The following is a 19257-nucleotide window of genomic DNA, read 5'->3' as shown; positions in this document are numbered from 1 at the left end:
CCGAAATGAATAACAAAAATTTTCCAAAGTCTCAGTACTCTGTATATCAAATTTCGATACTGTAGACTTAAAATTGACAGAGTTATTGTGTAGGGAAATGTACACAGACAGACACACAGACAGTCAGACACTTTCACTTATATATATATATATAATTTGTTATTTTCACTTACATACATATGTATATATATATATATATATATATATATATATATATATATATATTAGTTATTTTTAACGATTACCACAAAATACATTTCAAATGCGAATATATACTTTCAAATGTAAAAATACTTTTGTGAAGTTGATCTATCGATTTTACCTTTACTGGTAGTTTGAGATTAATAGGTACTCATTATTTTATCATTACTATCTTCGTTTTCCTTGGTTGGGTACAGTAAGTAAGAAATTTGCCAAACAAATAAGTTCAGCAGTTCATGGATGTTATTTTGCTGCCAATGTGCGTGTTGCGTTCTCTATGAGAACTTTATTACCATCTTCTCGAAAAGACTTCTACCCCCCACAATAATAGTAACGTCATTTACAATTTGGAATGTGGCTGCGATGCCAACTACTTGGGTCAAACGACATTAAGATTAGATGAATGAATCCAACAACATGTACCTAGTAAAATTAGGAATGGAACCTACCGAACAATGGACATTGTTACAAACACATACGGGTCCTCAGTTACTGATCATTTACTTAAAAACCCGTCTTGTGCAGTGAACTTTAGCACGGACTCTTTTTCTATTCTTAGTCGTGCTCATTCATTATATAACCTTAAGATCTTGGAGACTATTCACCTTCGACTTAGAAACCTTCCCTTTGCAAGAAAAGGGAATGCCTCCTAGGTTAGGACTTGATTCGTCTCTAGGGTATTCGACCATAACGCTGTTTTATTTTAATCGTTTCCCCATCCCCCCCCCGCATAAATTGAATAAAACTCAATTTTAATCGCTTTTTCATTCTTTGTTTTAAAAATTCCCTTGAGACAGCTTTGAGAAGCGAGGATCGAAACCGGTCATCTGGCTCCCCATTTCTCTTTCTTTCCTCTCCTGTTCCCCCCCCTGTTTCCCCCTTTTTGGAGAGAAGATTAAAGGAATATATATATATATATATATATATATATATACAAATTTACTTTTAATCATGAATCATAAAAGTCTTCCCTTCCTAATTGCAATATTTAAATTGGGTTTCCCTAAAAACATTATGAAATATATATATATATATGTATATATATATGTATATATATATACATATATATATGTATATATATATATATATATATATATATATATATATATATATATATATATATACAAGCATATTTATAAGTGTATGGTAAAATATTGAGTAGTTTATAATTAAATTATAAAAAAAAACTTGTCCCTAAGTATTTTCTCCGAACAGAATATTTTAATCATTATTTTTCACTTACGGAGATAATACTGAAGACATTATAATACACATTTTGTTTAAAATTCTTTGTGTTTTTAATTCTGATCAGAATCATCATTTTAATTTAAGAAAAGTTTAAAATACAAAGCTTAAATTTAAGAAGTTATGAGAAAAAAGTTGAGTCAAGGAATTCTGCTCAGTGGTGAATAGCTATTGATAAAACTCAATACAAATCTGACGTATTTGAATTTAAAATCGAAAGCTCTGTCTATATCGTGCTCGTTTAAATCCATTTAACAAATTATGAAAAGAAAATGAAGTTTAGAGAATATTTTCTAAATTCTTTTTAATCTAATGATTATGAAGTTTCTACTAATGGATGTCAGCCCCTTTTTTATTTTATCCCTTTTTTATTTTATTCCCTTTTTTTATTTTATCCCCTTTTTTATTTTATCCTTTTTTATTTTATCCCCTTTTTCATTTTATCCCATTTTTTATTTTATCCCTTTTTTATTTTATCCCTTTTTTTATTTTATCCCATTTTTTTATCCCTTTTTTTATTTTACCCCCTTTTTTATTTTATCCCCTTTTTTATTTTATCCCCTTTTTTATTTTATCCTTTTTTATTTTATCCCCTTTTTTATTTTATCCCCTTTTTTATTTTATCCCTTTTTTATTTAATCCCTTTTTTTATTTTATCCCATTTTTATCCCCTTTTTTATTTTATCCCTTTTTTATTCATCCCATTTTTTATTTTATCCCTTTTTTTATTTTATCCATTTTTTTATTTGATCCCCTTTGTTATTTTATCCCATTTTTTATTTTATCCCTTTTATATTTTATCCCCTTTTCTTATTCTATTCCTTTTTTATTTTATCCCATTTTTTATTTTATCCCTTTTTTATTTTATCCCCTTTGTTATTTTATCCCTTTTTTTATTTTATCCCATTTTTATTTAATCCCCTTTTTTATTTTATCCCTTTTTTATTTAATCCCCTTTTTTATTTAATCCCCTTTTTTATTTTATGCCTTTTTTATTTTATCGCCTTTTTTATTTTATCCCCTTTTTATTTTATCCCATTTTTTATTTTATTCCCTTTTTTATTTTTCCCTTTTTTATTTAATCCCCTTTTTTATTTTATCCCCTTTTTTATTTTATCCCATTTTTTATTTTATCCTCTTTTTTATTTTATCCCATTTTTTATTTTATCCCCTTTTTTATTTTTCCCTTTTTTATTTAATCCCCTTTTTTATTTTATCCCCTTTTTTATTTTATCCCATTTTTTATTTTATCCTCTTTTTTATTTTATCCCCTTTTTTATTTTATCCCATTTTTTATTTTATCCCTTTTTTATTTTATCCCATTTTTTATTTTATCCCCTTTTTTTATTTTATCCCTTTTTTATTTTAGCCCCTTTTTTTATTTTAGCCCCTTTTTATTTTATTTCTTTCTTTATTTTATACCATTTTTTATTTTATCCCTTTTTTATTTTATCCCTTTTTTTATTTTATCCCCTTTTTATTTTATCGCTTGTTTATTTTATCCCATTTTTTATTTTATCCCCTTTTTTTATTTTATCCCTGTTTTAATCCCCTTTTTTATTTTATCCCCTTTTTTATTTTATTCCATTTTTTTTATTTTATCCCATTTTTTATTTTATTTCCTTTTTTATTTTATCCCCTTTTTTATTTTATCCCATCTTTTATTTTTTCCCTTTTTTATTTTATCTCCTTTTTTATTTTATTCCATTTTTTTTATTTTATCCCATTTTTTTATTTTAGCCCCTTTTTTATTTTATCCCTTTTTTATTTTACCCCCTTTTTTATTTTATCCCATTTTTTATTTATCCCACTTTTTTTATCCCATTTTTTAATTTATCCCCTTTTTTATTTTATCCCCTTTTTTGTTTTATTCCATTTTTTTATTTTATCTCACTTTTTATTTTATCCCCTTTTTTATCTTGTCCCCTTTTTTATTTTATCCCCTTTTTTATTTTATCCCTTTTTTATTTTATCCCATTTTTTTATTTTAGCCCCTTTTTTATTTTAGCCGCTTTGCATTAAACTAAATTTAAGAAAGTGTGACTCACTTTACTTACACTTAAGCATGCCCGCTTTGTTATAAAATTCCCAAGTTTGAAGTAAAGGCTCCTGAGTTCGACAAGATATAACTGAGAAGGTTAGATAATATACCAGCCAAAATATTCTGAGAATAACACCTAAGATGAGAACAGTAGTCTGAATGATCTAAATAATACTAGTTACAATAACTTATTTAAAAAAATGCATTGTGTTTCGCTTTATGGAAGTTTGTGGCAGCCATCTTAAAACCACGGCAAATTGAAAATACAAGAAAGATGCCTGCTAAACATTTTTGAAAGCAGTTCAATTAACTTTTGTGTAGGAGTTAAACACAAATATCTCTTCTGGAAGATGCTTAATTACGCAGTTTCTAATGTTAATAGGATTTACAATATTCACCTTTATAAAAAAAATATTTGAGACCTTATTCCAGTCAATCGGCACAATATATAGATATGTTAGCTTTAACACGGATAGTGTTGTATCGACAATGATATTGAGTTTTACGATATAAAAACTACCCGGTGAAACAAGTGCAATAGAGATGCAAACCATTTCACTTAAAGGGACGGTCAGAATCTAAAAAAGATCTCTAGGTTGGAATATCTGAGTTAGCGGTAAATGTTTGGCAGCCAGTAATATGCTCCATCCCCAGCTTAAACAAAATCACCAGAATATTTTTAAAAAATCAAAACCGGATTGACAAAATTAGTTTTGATGTTTACAATGCTCGTCTTCATGATGTTATGATTTTGTTTCATATTGCTATACGAAATCTTCGAATATCAGCAACGAGAACGTGTTATTTCTATATTCAAACAAGCCCATCATTCACAAAATAGTAATATGACGTCACTATACCGAATAGATTACGTGCCATAGTGGTCAGTAAGGGTTCCAGAACAGGTAATTAAAACATAATGGGCGATCTCTTAGAGATGCAATGCTGGCAGTCGTAAAATGTCACTGTGCCAGGCTCCATTCAGATATAATTATATTACACATTTGGTTCAAGGAAACAAAAGTACAAACAAGCAGGAAGTTTGAAACTAAATTAAACTATGAATCTGCATTATTCATTATTGATTTAGAGCGCATATAAACGAACAACTACAACACACACGAACGAATCTATACATATAAAAGCGAAAATGTGTGTATGTATGTATGTATGTATGTATGTATGTTATTATGTATGTATATATGTATGTATGTGTATTACAATGTCTCGCAAACAATGTCGGCACGGGTCACGAATTTTCGCCAGATATGTATCGTTTTAAAGTTCCAACCTTCGCCCGACAAATATCGAAAAATTGGCCAAAAACATTAATTCCTTCACCCTAAAATCATCAGTTTTGTACAGGGAAGGGTGCCGAAAAAATCGTTCCTTCATTTTCTCTGCTCCTGCTACTACGACAATGACGTCATGTTTGACCTAGAAAACGTTCGCATTAGTTTCAATCACCTGCAAGTGTTTTTAAAGGTTTAATTTTATCCGTTATTAAGTGTATGTCTCTTTGACGTAGGTATAACGTGTCGGGAATTTTTTTTTCGGCCTTAGCCTCGATGTTTCGGGTTCGAGCCTGTCTTTCTACCTAAACTTTTTTCCCTCTTTTCCCCCTTTTTTTACGTTTGTTCGCTGTTTTGCTTTGTATTGGTTTTTCCAATTTTCTTAACATCGTGTTTTTTTATAATATTAAAACAGGGTCACCCTCTCCTACATATATACCCCCCAAACACCCGGGTAACGCCTGGTACCCCCGCTATTTGTACATAAAAGCTTTAGTTCATGCGAGAATGTGAATCCGTGTGTATGTTGGGCATTGACGTGACTGTTGTTAGTGGTCGTTTTGAGCATTATTCAATCATTTCATTTTATTTCATGAATCAGATTATTAGTTTTAGCATTCGTTTCCCTGGTGCCTTTCTAGTTAGAATTCATTCTAGAAAGACGTCGGGCACTTACAGAAGTTGAATGTTGTCATCATCCGTAACTTAACACGCTTGCGTGGAGCGAACAGGATTCGAACTTAGCAGAACCAGGTTATCAGCCCGTGTCGTTAATAACTTATCCACAGTCATCTCCCTGAATGTGGCTATGTAGTTGTTTGTGTATGAAAGTAATGAATTGGGTTGCATTTCGAAAAGAAATGTTTAGTTGCGGTTTGATTAGTCATGTAACTTCTGACTGATAGTAAAATAGACGAGGTAAAAAAAAAATTGTTGAACATTAATGTCACGTAACCAACTGGAATTTTAATGGAAAAATATTTTCTAACAAAATACACTTTAAGGTACTGATTATTTGATCCGAGGAAAATCTTATTAAAAATTACTGGTGCGCTTAGGGTTTTTTTTCTTTACAAAAGAGTCACCTCTTATCAAGAGCCGGATGCCATTTGAGAATAAGGATTAGTGAGTGTACAGCAATCAATGTAACAATAGCGTAGTAATCGTTAGTGATGGACATTTGGTAAATTGGATTACTTAAGGTGTCAGTTAATCAAGAACTTGTTTACGTTGGACTTGGAGACGATCATATTGTAAGCTGGAAAGCAGGCAAAGAGAACAGAGTTCTACAAGCGGGCAGTTTTAAGAAATAAATTTTGTTCATGGAATCCACGTTTAGGTTTAGGCACAGGTAGAGTGCCCATTAACCTTTTTAACTAAGTGGAAAACGTAGTATCTACACATTATCTTTTATGTGTTAGGTCAGTGCAGGACAAATCTTCCAGGCTAAGTCAATTTATTTTTTGTCCCAATCAAGACAGTCTCTTTTGGAGGAGCTGAGATTTGGAGGAGCCGAAAAAAATCGACCTTGTCTAAATCTGGCCTGGTGATCGAGTCAAATGAATAGGGACTCGTTTTCTAACTTCGGCAACATCAGTTGTGGTTGAAAAGAAATCTTTTACGGCACTCTTACGTTAGTGTCTGCCACTTTAGGAATATAATTTGAATATTGTTTACATACATTTCATGATTTATTATAGTTTTAACGGAATGTGTTTTGCTTCGTTCTACAGTGTTGCTTTGCAGGCTGCTAATAGTCAGGAAAACACAGAGGTATTATTTTCACAAATTCTATGAACATAAAAATGTAACAGAAGTCACGTCATGATTCTGAGGCCATAACTGCAATGAATCGCTGCCACGATGTAACTGTAGGTAGTGTCGCTGGATAAGTCTATTTATTCCGGAAATATTTATATCAGCTTACCCCATAACATTCTTGTAGAAGCTAGGTTACTCAACCCCTTTGTTAGTCAGGGGCTTATTTATTAATCAAATGAAATTTTTGGGTTTCTTCCATAGAGAAACATACATAAACATGATATAGCCTGCTTTAATTCTATTGAAAATTAAGTGATTTCTATGTCAACTAACTCTGTCCTCATGCAAAACAATTAAATGAAAAGATTTTTTTTTAAGTTCAGCAATGTCACCTGCGATTGATGAAGATGTTCGTCTGTCTTATGCTGCATTACGTCGCTTTTTGATTTTTATTTAAACATTGTTTAGCATACTTTCACATTATTGTTTAGTGTCCACGAAATGAATTTTACATCGTTCTCATAAAAGCAACGTTCGCTACTATTTTTGGAGTCACGTGCTCCTTCATGAATCAGATAAAAGAAAGTGTCGAACTCCTGGCATATAGAAACGAACATGGACATAATATTGTATGCAATGCATATACTTAAATTTTATTGAAAAAGTAATTGATTCACGTAACGCAGGAAAGATGAAATGAAGAACCTCATTGTTTTTTTCTAATAAAAAAAAAAATATTGGCCGTGCCAAGCAAAACTGAAATAGAATGTAAAATAAATACAATGACGAATTTTATTCTACGCAAAAGTTAATTTAGACGCGAAGCTTATTCTATCTTCGACATTTCTGCTTTAATCTACACACGAAGCATACATATATACTATTAGCTAGATGTCCATCATTACCCAGTCGTACAATACGCTTAAACATGATATTTTATTAATGAAGATTGCGTATGTATTGTTATAGAATTAATCCTCTATTGAATATTTTATATTACAAGGGATAATTAAAGTTAAAAAATAAAAAAATATTATGATAACGTCGTTCATCAAACTCCGTCTGCGTTTACTTACAATATAATATCAGCTGATATTAAGGCTTGACGATGAATGCCCTGGAAAAGTCATTTCTGATTTATGGTTAGTTTTAAAATATGCAAAGAAACTAATTATTTGCGGTGATTATAAATGGTACATCTTCGTTAATCGTAAATTGAACTCATTAATAAGAAAAAAATAAAATGGTGAGGTACATCTGGGATTGAACAGGGGGATCATTCGATCTGCATTTAAATGCTTTACCACTGACCTATAACTCCAAAGGTCTATAATTCAGTTGTTTAAGAAATGGTGTGATAGGATTTTATTATCTCCCTTGACAGTGTAACGTGAAATATTCTCCTGTAAAAATTTTTCCTTTTTTTCTAAGAAAAAAAAAACTTTTAGTATCGGAATTTTTTTTCGATTTTCAATACTTATGGGATGAATTTCACTACAAAAATATCTATGAACACTACCAGATATATGAATTACCTTTGTGTGTAATTTACAAAAGATGGGCTCAGCCGTTTCGGAAACTATGAGAGAAGGAACTTACACACACAAAGTGACTTTTATATAATAGTGGAGATAGAGATAAAATTATTTTATTGGAATCGTTTGAGGTGAGTAATTTGCATATTTATTATTACTTATTTGTTTGCGGTCTGATATCCTTATCTCCGTAGTTTTGTTTTCCACGTTTCGGCTAACTCATCCTCTGCGATAAAGATAACAGTCAGCAAATAAATAAATAAGGATATATATATATATATATATATATATATATATATATATATATATATATATATATATATATATATATATATATACACTAGAATACCCGTGACCGGTCGGGTCAGTATGCTATATTAGCTATGGAATTAATGTATGAGCGTGACACTTCTGATGTAAAGAAAATAGTTTTTGTGACATAACAGAAACATTTCTATGAAAGTATATTAAAAATGAAAAAAAAATAGATAGATAGATTTCTATGAGTCGTTCTGTTTATAATTGTTTATTTAAAAAAAAACTTACAATTATAAGTGGTTTGCCATACTTATAGGTAAATCTGCACTATTCAAATTTTTATATATCGCTAAATTTAAACGCAAAAAAAAACAATTCGGACACACAGTAAAACAATACGTTATAAAATGCTCTTATGGCTGTCAAAGGTTAAAGTAGATTTATTTGTAAGAAAATTGGTTAAAATAACTTAAACAGTATATGGAAATGAACATTGTAAAAAAATGCAGAAAGTATTAACAATTATTTAGATAATTTAAACGCGAAAAAAACAATTGGGACGCTGAAAACGTACACAGTAAAACAATACGTTGTCAACGGGTCAAAGTTTATTTATTTGTAAAAAAAATTGCGACAATATACTTGTAAATCAGAATAGTTGCAAAACATCCCCACCCTTCCCATATTAAATAATAATTTCTAAATAATGACTTTAATATTTCAGTGCGAAGGTCAAATTCTGCAAAAGTAGCGAGTTGTGTTTATTTGTTGACGCTGTTATGGGTTTATGTTTATATACACATGCGCAACCGGTAGTCATAAATCGGATGTTGGGTTACAACACTCGTTACAAAGTGATTTGAGTGAGGTTTATAATTATATATATATTTCTATGTATATATATATATATATATATATATATATATATATATATATATATATATATAGCCAGAAGAATATCCGTCCCATGACAGGGAAAATTAATTTGCCGATAAGAAAATTTTTTCACAAATCTTAGGCGCAGTTTCCTGTCAAATTTTAAAATCAAGATATAATGTCACTAAACCATATGTCTATAATCTTTTGTTTATTTTTATTTATTTATTTATTTTGCAAAATTCAGAACTTTAGGGATCTTAAAAAGAAATTAAACTTCTGTTAATCTTACTTTATTTGTGACTAATTATGACGAATCAAAATTAACACAAATATGAAATACTGGCATTTTGAAATGAGAGTATGTACTCATGTCATGCGACTTAAAACCTGTTTTAAAAATACTCCAAAGGAAATGAAATTTGAGGAATACATTTTAATTGATATACAATATCTATCATACCTTTTCTCCACGTTAAAAAACGACCCTGGTGTCTAACTCTGTCCCGTGGGGAGGCATAGTAAATAGGTACAATATCTATCATTAAATTTTAATTGATATACAATAGCTATCATTAAATTTTAATTCATATACAATACCTATCATTAAATTTTAATTGATATACAATATCTATCATTAAATTTTAATTGATATAAAATATCTATCATTAAATTTTAATTGATGTAAAATATCTATCATTAAATTTTAATTTATATACAATATCTATCATTAAATTTTAATTGATATAAAATATATATGATTAAATTTTAATTGATATAAAATATCTATCATTAAATTTTAATTGATATACAATATCTATCATTAAATTTTTAATTTATATACAATATCAATTATTAAATTTTAATTGATATATAGTATCTATAATTAAATTTTAACAAAATCAGATGTCGATATATTTCCAGGACGGACTTCCCCGTTAATTTACCCTCTTAGCATAAAAACATTATTAGAAAAATGTAACCCAAATTAGTAATCCAAAAAGGGGCAAATATCCTAAATAATTTAGGAGGCTATCCCAGACATGGAAACATATTGACATAATCCATATTTTTCTGAAAAATTCGCAGAACCTGAACGGAACCGTTAAAGACTTATGTTTAATGTTTGATTCCCTTATTTTAATTGTTTTTCGTTTGTTTTTTTTTTTCACGCAAATGCACATACGAGTACATAACATTATATAAATAATCGAAAACAGCAATTCATGGACACAATGAGCACGACAGAAGTAACAGCTGCTATATACCACAACGAATATCACATATGATTATTCATATATATATATATATATATATATATATATATGTATGTATGTGTGTGTGTGTATGTATGTATATATATACATATGCATATATGAGAATAAGTAGTTAATAAAACATGGTAAAAACACTTTGAAAAGAGTTAAAAAACGATTTAAAACTCTTTAACTCTTTTTCAAAGTGTTTTTAACATGCTTTATTAACTATTTGTTCTTACTATACGCCCTATTTCCTATTTCTTACATCTGGTTGAGATTACTTTATAAATATTAACTCTTCAATATTTATAATATACTTTAGTTTTGCCATCTTGGATTATTTTGGTAAAGTTAACTGTATTTTTTTTTCATTATATATATATATATATATATATATATATATATATATATATATATATATATATATATATATGGGTGTGTATGTCAATGTGTACAACTCTGTACAGCTCTCACAACTGGACCGATCATGACCAAACCTTACATGACGATAGTCACAGACCTAGGGATGTAGCACACTATGTTTTTAGGCCAAGGTCAAAGATTAAGTTCAGGGCTTTGCTAGTAGTGTATATAAATGCTAGCTCTTGATTTTACCTTCACGGATTCCGTTAGGCTAATCCAGGAAATAGTTAAGCTTCCGTAGATCCTACATTAAGAACCCTTGCTGTAATTTTTTAAGCATTATAACTCTGCAGGGATATATGTGACAGGACTAAAAAGATTAGCAGAACTCAGCTTGTCTATTCTTACGCATGCCTGTTTTGCTAGTGTAGCACCATCACTACCAGGCTACTTTCTATAACCCCCAACCGTAACTCTCTCTTCTACCAATCTATTACTCTCTTCATATATTATACTACCCATTTCCTGTCCAACAATGCTAGTAAATAACTTTTTTTTATTTTACTTGGAGGGTCACCGCTTATCAAGGCCCGGCGGCCACTCTAGGATAAAGGGTAAAATTTAGGCAGATGTTGGGACAATATGAAAACTAATGGTAAAACTTGGATAAATATAAATCATTTAAGAGGACGGATCAGGATGAATTTATTCACATTAGACCTGAAGGCGATTATGCTATAGTCAGCCGGAAAGCAGTCACATAGTATTGTTCCACAGATGGATTGTTCTAAAGGAAGAACCTCTGCTCATGGAATTTTCCTTTAGTTTTAAGTGCATACAGAGAGTGAGGGAAGTTGTTGACGGTTGCTGTAGCTGGACGAGTATTTGTAGCGAACTTTTTACAGGATTGGAGCTCAGTCGAGCACCTACCATGAATATAACGATAGATCATATGCAGATTCGCAACGTCACTTCCGTCAGAAATAAAACGTAAGGAGGCGAAAACGTCTTCGCGTACTAAATTTCGAAAACGTTATTGTACCTTGTCAAGGAAAGATAGGTTGATATTATGGGGCTCCAACCACGATGTGGCAACAGAAGTCGATCTTAGGATGTAATTGATTCTTTTACCAGTATAGGATTGCGCTTAGGGTGAGATACTTTGTGAAAAAGTAGAACGATTTCACCATTTTTCCAAGGATTGGTAATGGATCTGGTGTAGGTCTTCTATTTTAGGTTGGGGATGGGGGTGCAATTATCAATTTCATGCTAAAATACCGCTTCGCCGTTGTCTTATTACCCTTCTCCCACAGGAAAATCTTTTCTATCTTACTATCGAATACGTTCACATCTTACTCCAAACAATATTGACTATGATATTTCACCGTGCTTATTCTTGATGAAGTCCGTTAAATATTGATTTTACCATCAGCATGTATTGAGTACTATTGTCGTATTTGGACTGGTTCATCTCCCATTTTAGAGTTCTTGATAAGGTGTAGACGCGTAACTGTAATTTACTTGGCGCCATCCTTTCTTCCTCTTTACAACTTCCAACTCAATGATGTAATGTTGCTAGCCTCCATCTTTTCCATATGTACTATTATAATACGTGTTATTCAAAATGGTCTAATATATTCCCTACTTTTTTGGTCAAGCTCCTTTATCTCGTTGGCCTAGTGGTCTCCATTAATTGGCTGCAAATTTATGGGACTTCCCACTGACTGTTTTCCTCCTGCTTTTAACTTTGATCTTCTTGAGACTAAGGTTAATATGCGGCTCTTGTCTTTGCATTAATTATATTTCGTTCTTGTTAGTTCCTTGAATCAAGTGGCTTCACGCCTTGTCTGGAACAATTCCATAAAAAATCAACTCACGATGCTTAGTTAATCTCCTTTTGTTTCGATCAGATCGTATTATATTATTTCTCCCTGTTGTTAAATGTGTTACTTAGTCATTCTGTCGGGTTTTCGTCTTACTAATATACGTAGCATACCTGGAATATCATTTGGTATGAAGCATAAAATACAACGGGTTAAGTCCAAAACGTTCAATACACAAAGTTGCTGGAAGATGATCCGGTTTAGCTAAAATATGGAACAGAGCGGAAGTCACTAAACATGAAATGAAATACGAAACTATATCCAAGTAATTTATATCAAAAAGTTATTTCAGTTTGAACACTTTTGTGCTCTGCCCTCCATTCAGCACTCTTTAATAATCACACGGGTTTCATTAGGAAACCAATCTGTACAACCATATATATATATATATATATATATATATATATATATATATGAAAAAAAAAACACTTTTAGACATGGGTCGTTGTATAATACTCATATTCACTAGTAATTCATGTGGTATCCCAAATACTGATTTTTCTTACTGATTAAGTACGAGCAATTTCAATTTCCATGATTTTAACAACATTTGTCAAAACACTTTCGACTATTTAACTGACAAATTTTTATGAATTATTATTATTATTAATACCAATATCCGCACTAATTAACATACATTATTGTGATAGTTTATAAAAGTTGTGATTGATGGTTTTTATTGAATCCGTTGATTAATTGCGTTTACTTGGGATAGCATATTATTTTTTTTTTGTATAATTGAACATTTTCTCCCCACCATTTCCTCTGAGAATCCAAACTGTCATTTGTGTCCAATCTTCAACAAAAGAATGTGCAACAGACTACGTTGGGAAAGCCTTCACTGTTTCATTTTATTATGTCTGTTGACAGATTTATACGAGTCCTTCACAATTATTCATTATGCTAATATTCTATGTTTTCAATCGACATATTTTACCACAAACTGACGACGCCTTATAAGGAATCTCCCGGGAAACTGTGGTCGGAGAGCTGATTTAAAAAAGTATCTTAAGATTATGCATTCATCAAATATTAATTTTCAAAAACTTGCAGGGTTTAATTTGTATGGAATAGTATAAATAAACACACAAATATATATATATGTTTGTGTGTGTGTGTGTGTGTAAGAGAGAGAGAGAGAAAGTGTGTGTGTGTCTATATGCGTATGTTAATATGCATCTAATATACATGTGTGTGTTTTTATATATACATATATATACATATATATATATATATATATATATATATATATACAAGATAGTGGCCAAATATTATATTCGAAATTTCAATATGTTGTCCATGTTACCGTTTATTTCTTTAAGTATGTAAAAATATTCAATTCTTTTACATGCTGAAAGAAATAAACGGTAAACAACATTTTGAAATCTGGAATATAGAGATGTTGTCATTTATTTGTATATGCTTTGTAGTAATATCGAGCTGCATAAATTAAAATAACAGTAGGAATAAAAGGTGAAATGTAACTGCGTCAGCATATTTTTCCAATAAACACAATCACAAACTAATCGTAATACCTCTAACTCACCCAGTCGCATCAGGAGAAAGAGAAATATTTGGTTTAATCCTCCATTTAGCGTAAATGTCAAAACTAATATACCTAAGGAATTCTTCAACATTGTACAAAACTCTTTCAAATACCTACACAGATATAGTTCTATTTTCAATAAAAACTCAATAAGGATTTCTTATTCAACAATGCCTAGTTTAGCACAAAGAATCTTTGATAACAAAAAAATTAAATAAGCCCAAAAAATCCCTTTCCCAATTAAACCCAAAACTAACTATAATTGTAATAACAAACATCTTTACCCACTCAATAATGATTGCATCCATAAAGATGTTATATATCCATGCACAATTACTGAGCTCTCACGCAATCCTCCTATAACAGAAACATATTTTGTCTTCAAGTTATCATTCTTCGCATCCTCCATCTGATATAGTTACTAATCTAATATACCACTCGAATAGCCCCTCCATCTACAATCATACAACTAGCAATAATATTAATAATAATAATAATAATAATAATGAAAATAATAATATTTCTCCTAACAACCATCCTAACACTAACAACACTCATTATCCCCTCCAAAACAGTTCTCGTACAATCGTTGTCCCACCCTTTGTTGAACACAATGAACAAAATTCAAACTATTTCCCTAATACTAATCAGCAAATTAATATTACTTTCAGACCTCAAGCTTTTAATAAAGTACATACATGTATCGGCGCTACTTCAACATTAATTAAGAAAAGAATATCAAACCACATTTCTTCTTTTAACAACCATAATTCTAATAATAACCAAGGAACTTCTCTAACCACTTTAATTTAAAAAAATCTTAATTTTAATAATACCCTTTTCTAAATCAAATGGAATATCCTAAAAAAAAGTTAAATCTAATACTTCAGGCTCTAAGTTATGTCGCCTCTGCACAAACGAAGCTATAACTATAATTACTTCCCCTCAAAATAACTATATAATAAATTCTAAAAACGAACTCATCTCTTTCTATAAACATAAGTTCAAATTTAATTATGGTAATTTTGAAATTACATAGCTATTACTTTAACCTTTCAGATATATATAATTTTTCTATAACATTATCGTTTTTTCTACATAATTCCTTAATACTTTATAATTTAATAACCCTTTATTTTAATTCTTTATTTCTTTTGCTGTTTTTTATCTGCAATTTTCGTTTTAGTGTTTGAATATTCCTATCTATCAAATATATCAATCTACCTACACATTCATATCCTGTACGTATATTTACTTATATTTTATTATATGCATTTACTTACATACTTACTTGCTTTATCGGGAATGTGCTGATACCGGCCATTCTCTTCCCTTATTTTTTTTCATTTCATTTGATGTCTTTTAATAACTCCTGTTGATATTTTCTTAAGTAATAACGTGTACATTTCAGTTGACCTCTTTTTTTTCTCTATATTTTGGCGCCTTTTAACGTTATCTTGTTTTGGTAATTTTGACATTGGCTTTACTATTGTAAATTTAATTCAATAACCATTCAATTTTTTCCTTCTTCACTCATTTTTCTCTTCGTCTTCTTCGCTCATTTTTCTTAATTACGCCTTGCCTCGGCAGCCGAGTCCATCGCATATATTATCTTTCTTTTAATAATATTATTGGAATCCCCCCATTCCCTTATACGTATTTGAGAATTATTCCACGGATTTCTGCCTTTGGGACTATTTTGGACCATCTTCCAATTACGCGATTCCCTTGGATTTTACTTGTGCGAATGAAAATTTAACTTTCTTGGATTTGCATTTTTGGATTTTATCGTCATTGGATACTTTACCATACACCAGACTATCCATTCACGTGAAATCACTTTTGTTTCACTCTATTCCCTCTGCTTCACTTTTTGTTATCAAGTAAGAGCTTTGACTTACTTGTAGTTTCATCATATACTTTTGCCAGCAAAATTCAATCCCACATTTTGCTGCTAATTCCTACCTTCTGATGAGAGGGAAAATATTTCTTCGAAACTACGCGGATTAAGGACTATCCACTTATTTAGTGTTTCCTTTTCAAATTATATATGTTTTAACTCTTTTTCAAAGTGTTTTATTAACTATTTGCTTTCTCTCTCTCTCTCTCTCTCTCTCTCTCTCTATATATATATATATATATATATATATATATATATATATATATATATATATATATATATATATATGCAGGGTGACTCAAAAAGAACAGATGACATTCAATTGTTTTTCTGAGCATTTTACAGTCAACGGAGAAAAAAGGCCAAAGACCCTAGTTTTTTTATGTAATGTTTTGAATATAATAAGCTAGTTATGACCAAAGTTTCATTTCATTCAGACAAAACACTAAGAAACGGGGCCTAATTAGAGTTGGGGCCCGTTTGTTGGGGACATAATATATATATATATATATATATATATATATATATATATATATATATATAAGTGTGAAATGGTCTCTGTCTGTGTGTCTGTGTGTCTGTTTATGTACATTTCCCTACTAAATTACTCGGTCAATTTTCAGTCTACAGATTCGAGATTTGATAGAAGGGGTATTGAAATTTAGGAAAACATTTTTAATCGGTTTTCGGCAAGAATTTTGGCTGTCACGTGGTCAAAGTTCAACGATTGTAGCTTTAGAAAGCTCTACTAAACTTCGCCAATTTAGAATCTTAAACACTTGAAAATTTAGATGTAGGCTCCTTTGACATGGTTTAAATGTTTAACTTAATTTAAGCGTGAAACCATAACTGTAAAGGTGTCAAAATTGGGGTTTAAGTTTGGAAAATTTTCACTTCTCTACCGATTTTGGGTCTAAACATTTGAGATTTTACATAAAGTATATTCAGACATAGAGCAAGCTGTTTCATCGGTTTTTGGCCGAAACTTCTTCCTACAACTATCATTCTCTACGTATTTTTGCAAAGAAATTGAATGACTTTGATTCTGGTGCATGTTCATTACAGAGGTTGCTTTTTGTAGAGTTTTACACCGTAAATATCTGTAACAAAGAGACAATATTTCAGATTGTTTATGTATCAGTTTAATCATCATAACAATGCAATTTGCAATTTCCTCTAATCCATTCGAGCGGAATAACAGAAATAAGAGTCATAACTTTTTAAATTTCCCCCACTCTATATCTGTGCCTAAATCAAAACACGGATTCCATGAACAAAGCTTCTTTCTTAGAACTGCACGCCTGTGGCACTCTGTTCCGTCTGCCTGCTTCCCTCCGGACTACAACTTGGATGTCTTCAAGTCCAATGTTAACAAATTCCTAATGAACCGCCCCCTTAATTAAACACTTCATCAAATCTCCACACTAACGTAATGTACTTGCAATAACCCTTATCCCTGAGTGGCTTCCGGGCCTTGATAAGTGATGATCACTGTGTAAAAAAAAAACTCCTCCAGTGTATATATATATGATGATTTCAACGTCTTGTCAGACGAGTGCCACTCCCTCAGACACTAAAATCCATGAGCCCAAAAATGACTTTTTTTTAGTCCTACCGGTGAATCCACACGCTCAAGCAGGCATGACACTGAAGATGGTCGTTGAGATCAATTATTACATGCTTCCAGCATTTCAAGCCTCTACACGTCACAACTTTTCCATCGCTACAGGACCATTTTTATAGACAAATGGCTGAGGAAATATCTATACGCAGATGATGTTACAGAGTCTGAGCTTTGTATGACAGCTAAGTCTCTCTCTCGGTTCAAAATGTTGACATCCAGCAACAAGCAAGAGCAAGATAGCCAGCAACAAGTTAAACTGCAGACCAACTTAATATATATATATATATATATATATATATATATATATATATATATATATTTGTGGTGGGACGATACAAATTTTTTCCCGATTTCGAGACAATTGCCGATTCCGTTCTAAATTTCCAATTTCAATTCGATTCCCGATTCCGATTCCGATTCTTTTATAATTTATAAATGCAGTAAAACTCATTTATTATGAACTTACTCTAAAGTTGGACTTCCTCTCATTTGGACTCTCCCTCTCAGTTGGACTTCTTCTAAACCTGGACTTTCTCTAACCTTGAACTGTCTTGTCATTGAAATTGTATTAGCATATTTGATGCGGAGTTGCAGTAAAACTCTTTACATGGTTTAGTCAGATATTGCGCAGAAATGTTAATATTGGTACTACGCAATTAATGTAAATTAGCTATTGATAATTAACTTACACTAACTGTAATTTTTTTCAGATTGCTATATTTAAAATAGTGTTAAACAACCCATCGCAATGGCTTGCAACTCTAAAAGAAAACAAATGACACTGGCTTTACTCGAAAAACGTCAAATTATAGAGAAATAATATGCTGGAGTTGAAAATAGCGTTATATTGAGAGATTATAAGATTGGAAGAAGTACACTGTTTTACATCAAAAAGATAAAGGAGGAAATATTGAAGGCGGCGGCTTTCTCTTCAAATAAAATACATGTAAAAAGAAGGACTCTTCGCAGACCAAAGCGAGTTGATTTCGATCGAATATTGCATGAGTGGTTTGTAGCAAAACGGAATGAAGGTGTAGCAATATCTGGGCCCATGCTAATTACTAAAACAAAATCTCTTAAGGAAGAGTTTAATATCGCAGAAGATATGAAATTCAGTGAAGGCTGGCTTAGGATTTTTAAGAGTAGACATGGTATAAGACAATTTACAATGTCAGGCGAATAACGGTCTGCTGATACACACGCAGCATCAAATTGTTGTGACAAATTCAAGACGATAATTGCAGATTATGGTTTGATACCAGAGGATGTTTACAACGCTGATGAAAGTGGCGTAAATTGGAAGTGCTTACCTACAAAAACATTAGCCGGGTCCGAGGAGCAGAAAATAAAAGGATTCAAATTAGATAAAGAACGACTAACAGTGATGGTATATACTAATGCTTCTGGAATTCATAAACTTAAGCTTCTTGTCATCGGCAAATCAAATTACCCCCGAGCATTGCAAATTGAAAG

The 19257-nt window shown here is 30.9% G+C and overlaps 1 protein-coding gene across 1 annotated transcript in view; it reads left to right on the top strand.

Annotated features, from left to right (window-relative positions):
- Positions 1-19257, top strand: part of LOC145292147 (octopressin receptor-like) — a 703730-nt gene that overhangs the window by 546894 nt on the left and 137579 nt on the right. The gene's annotated exons all lie outside the window — the stretch shown is intronic.

The sequence above is a fragment of the Euprymna scolopes genome, chromosome 13 (genome assembly GCF_053919585.1).
Source record: "Euprymna scolopes isolate OS-2025 chromosome 13, ASM5391958v1, whole genome shotgun sequence".
Classification (NCBI taxonomy): Eukaryota; Metazoa; Mollusca; class Cephalopoda; order Sepiida; family Sepiolidae; genus Euprymna; species Euprymna scolopes.
Note: the sequence above shows the minus strand (reverse complement) of the source record. Positions and strands in the feature narration are given on the sequence as shown.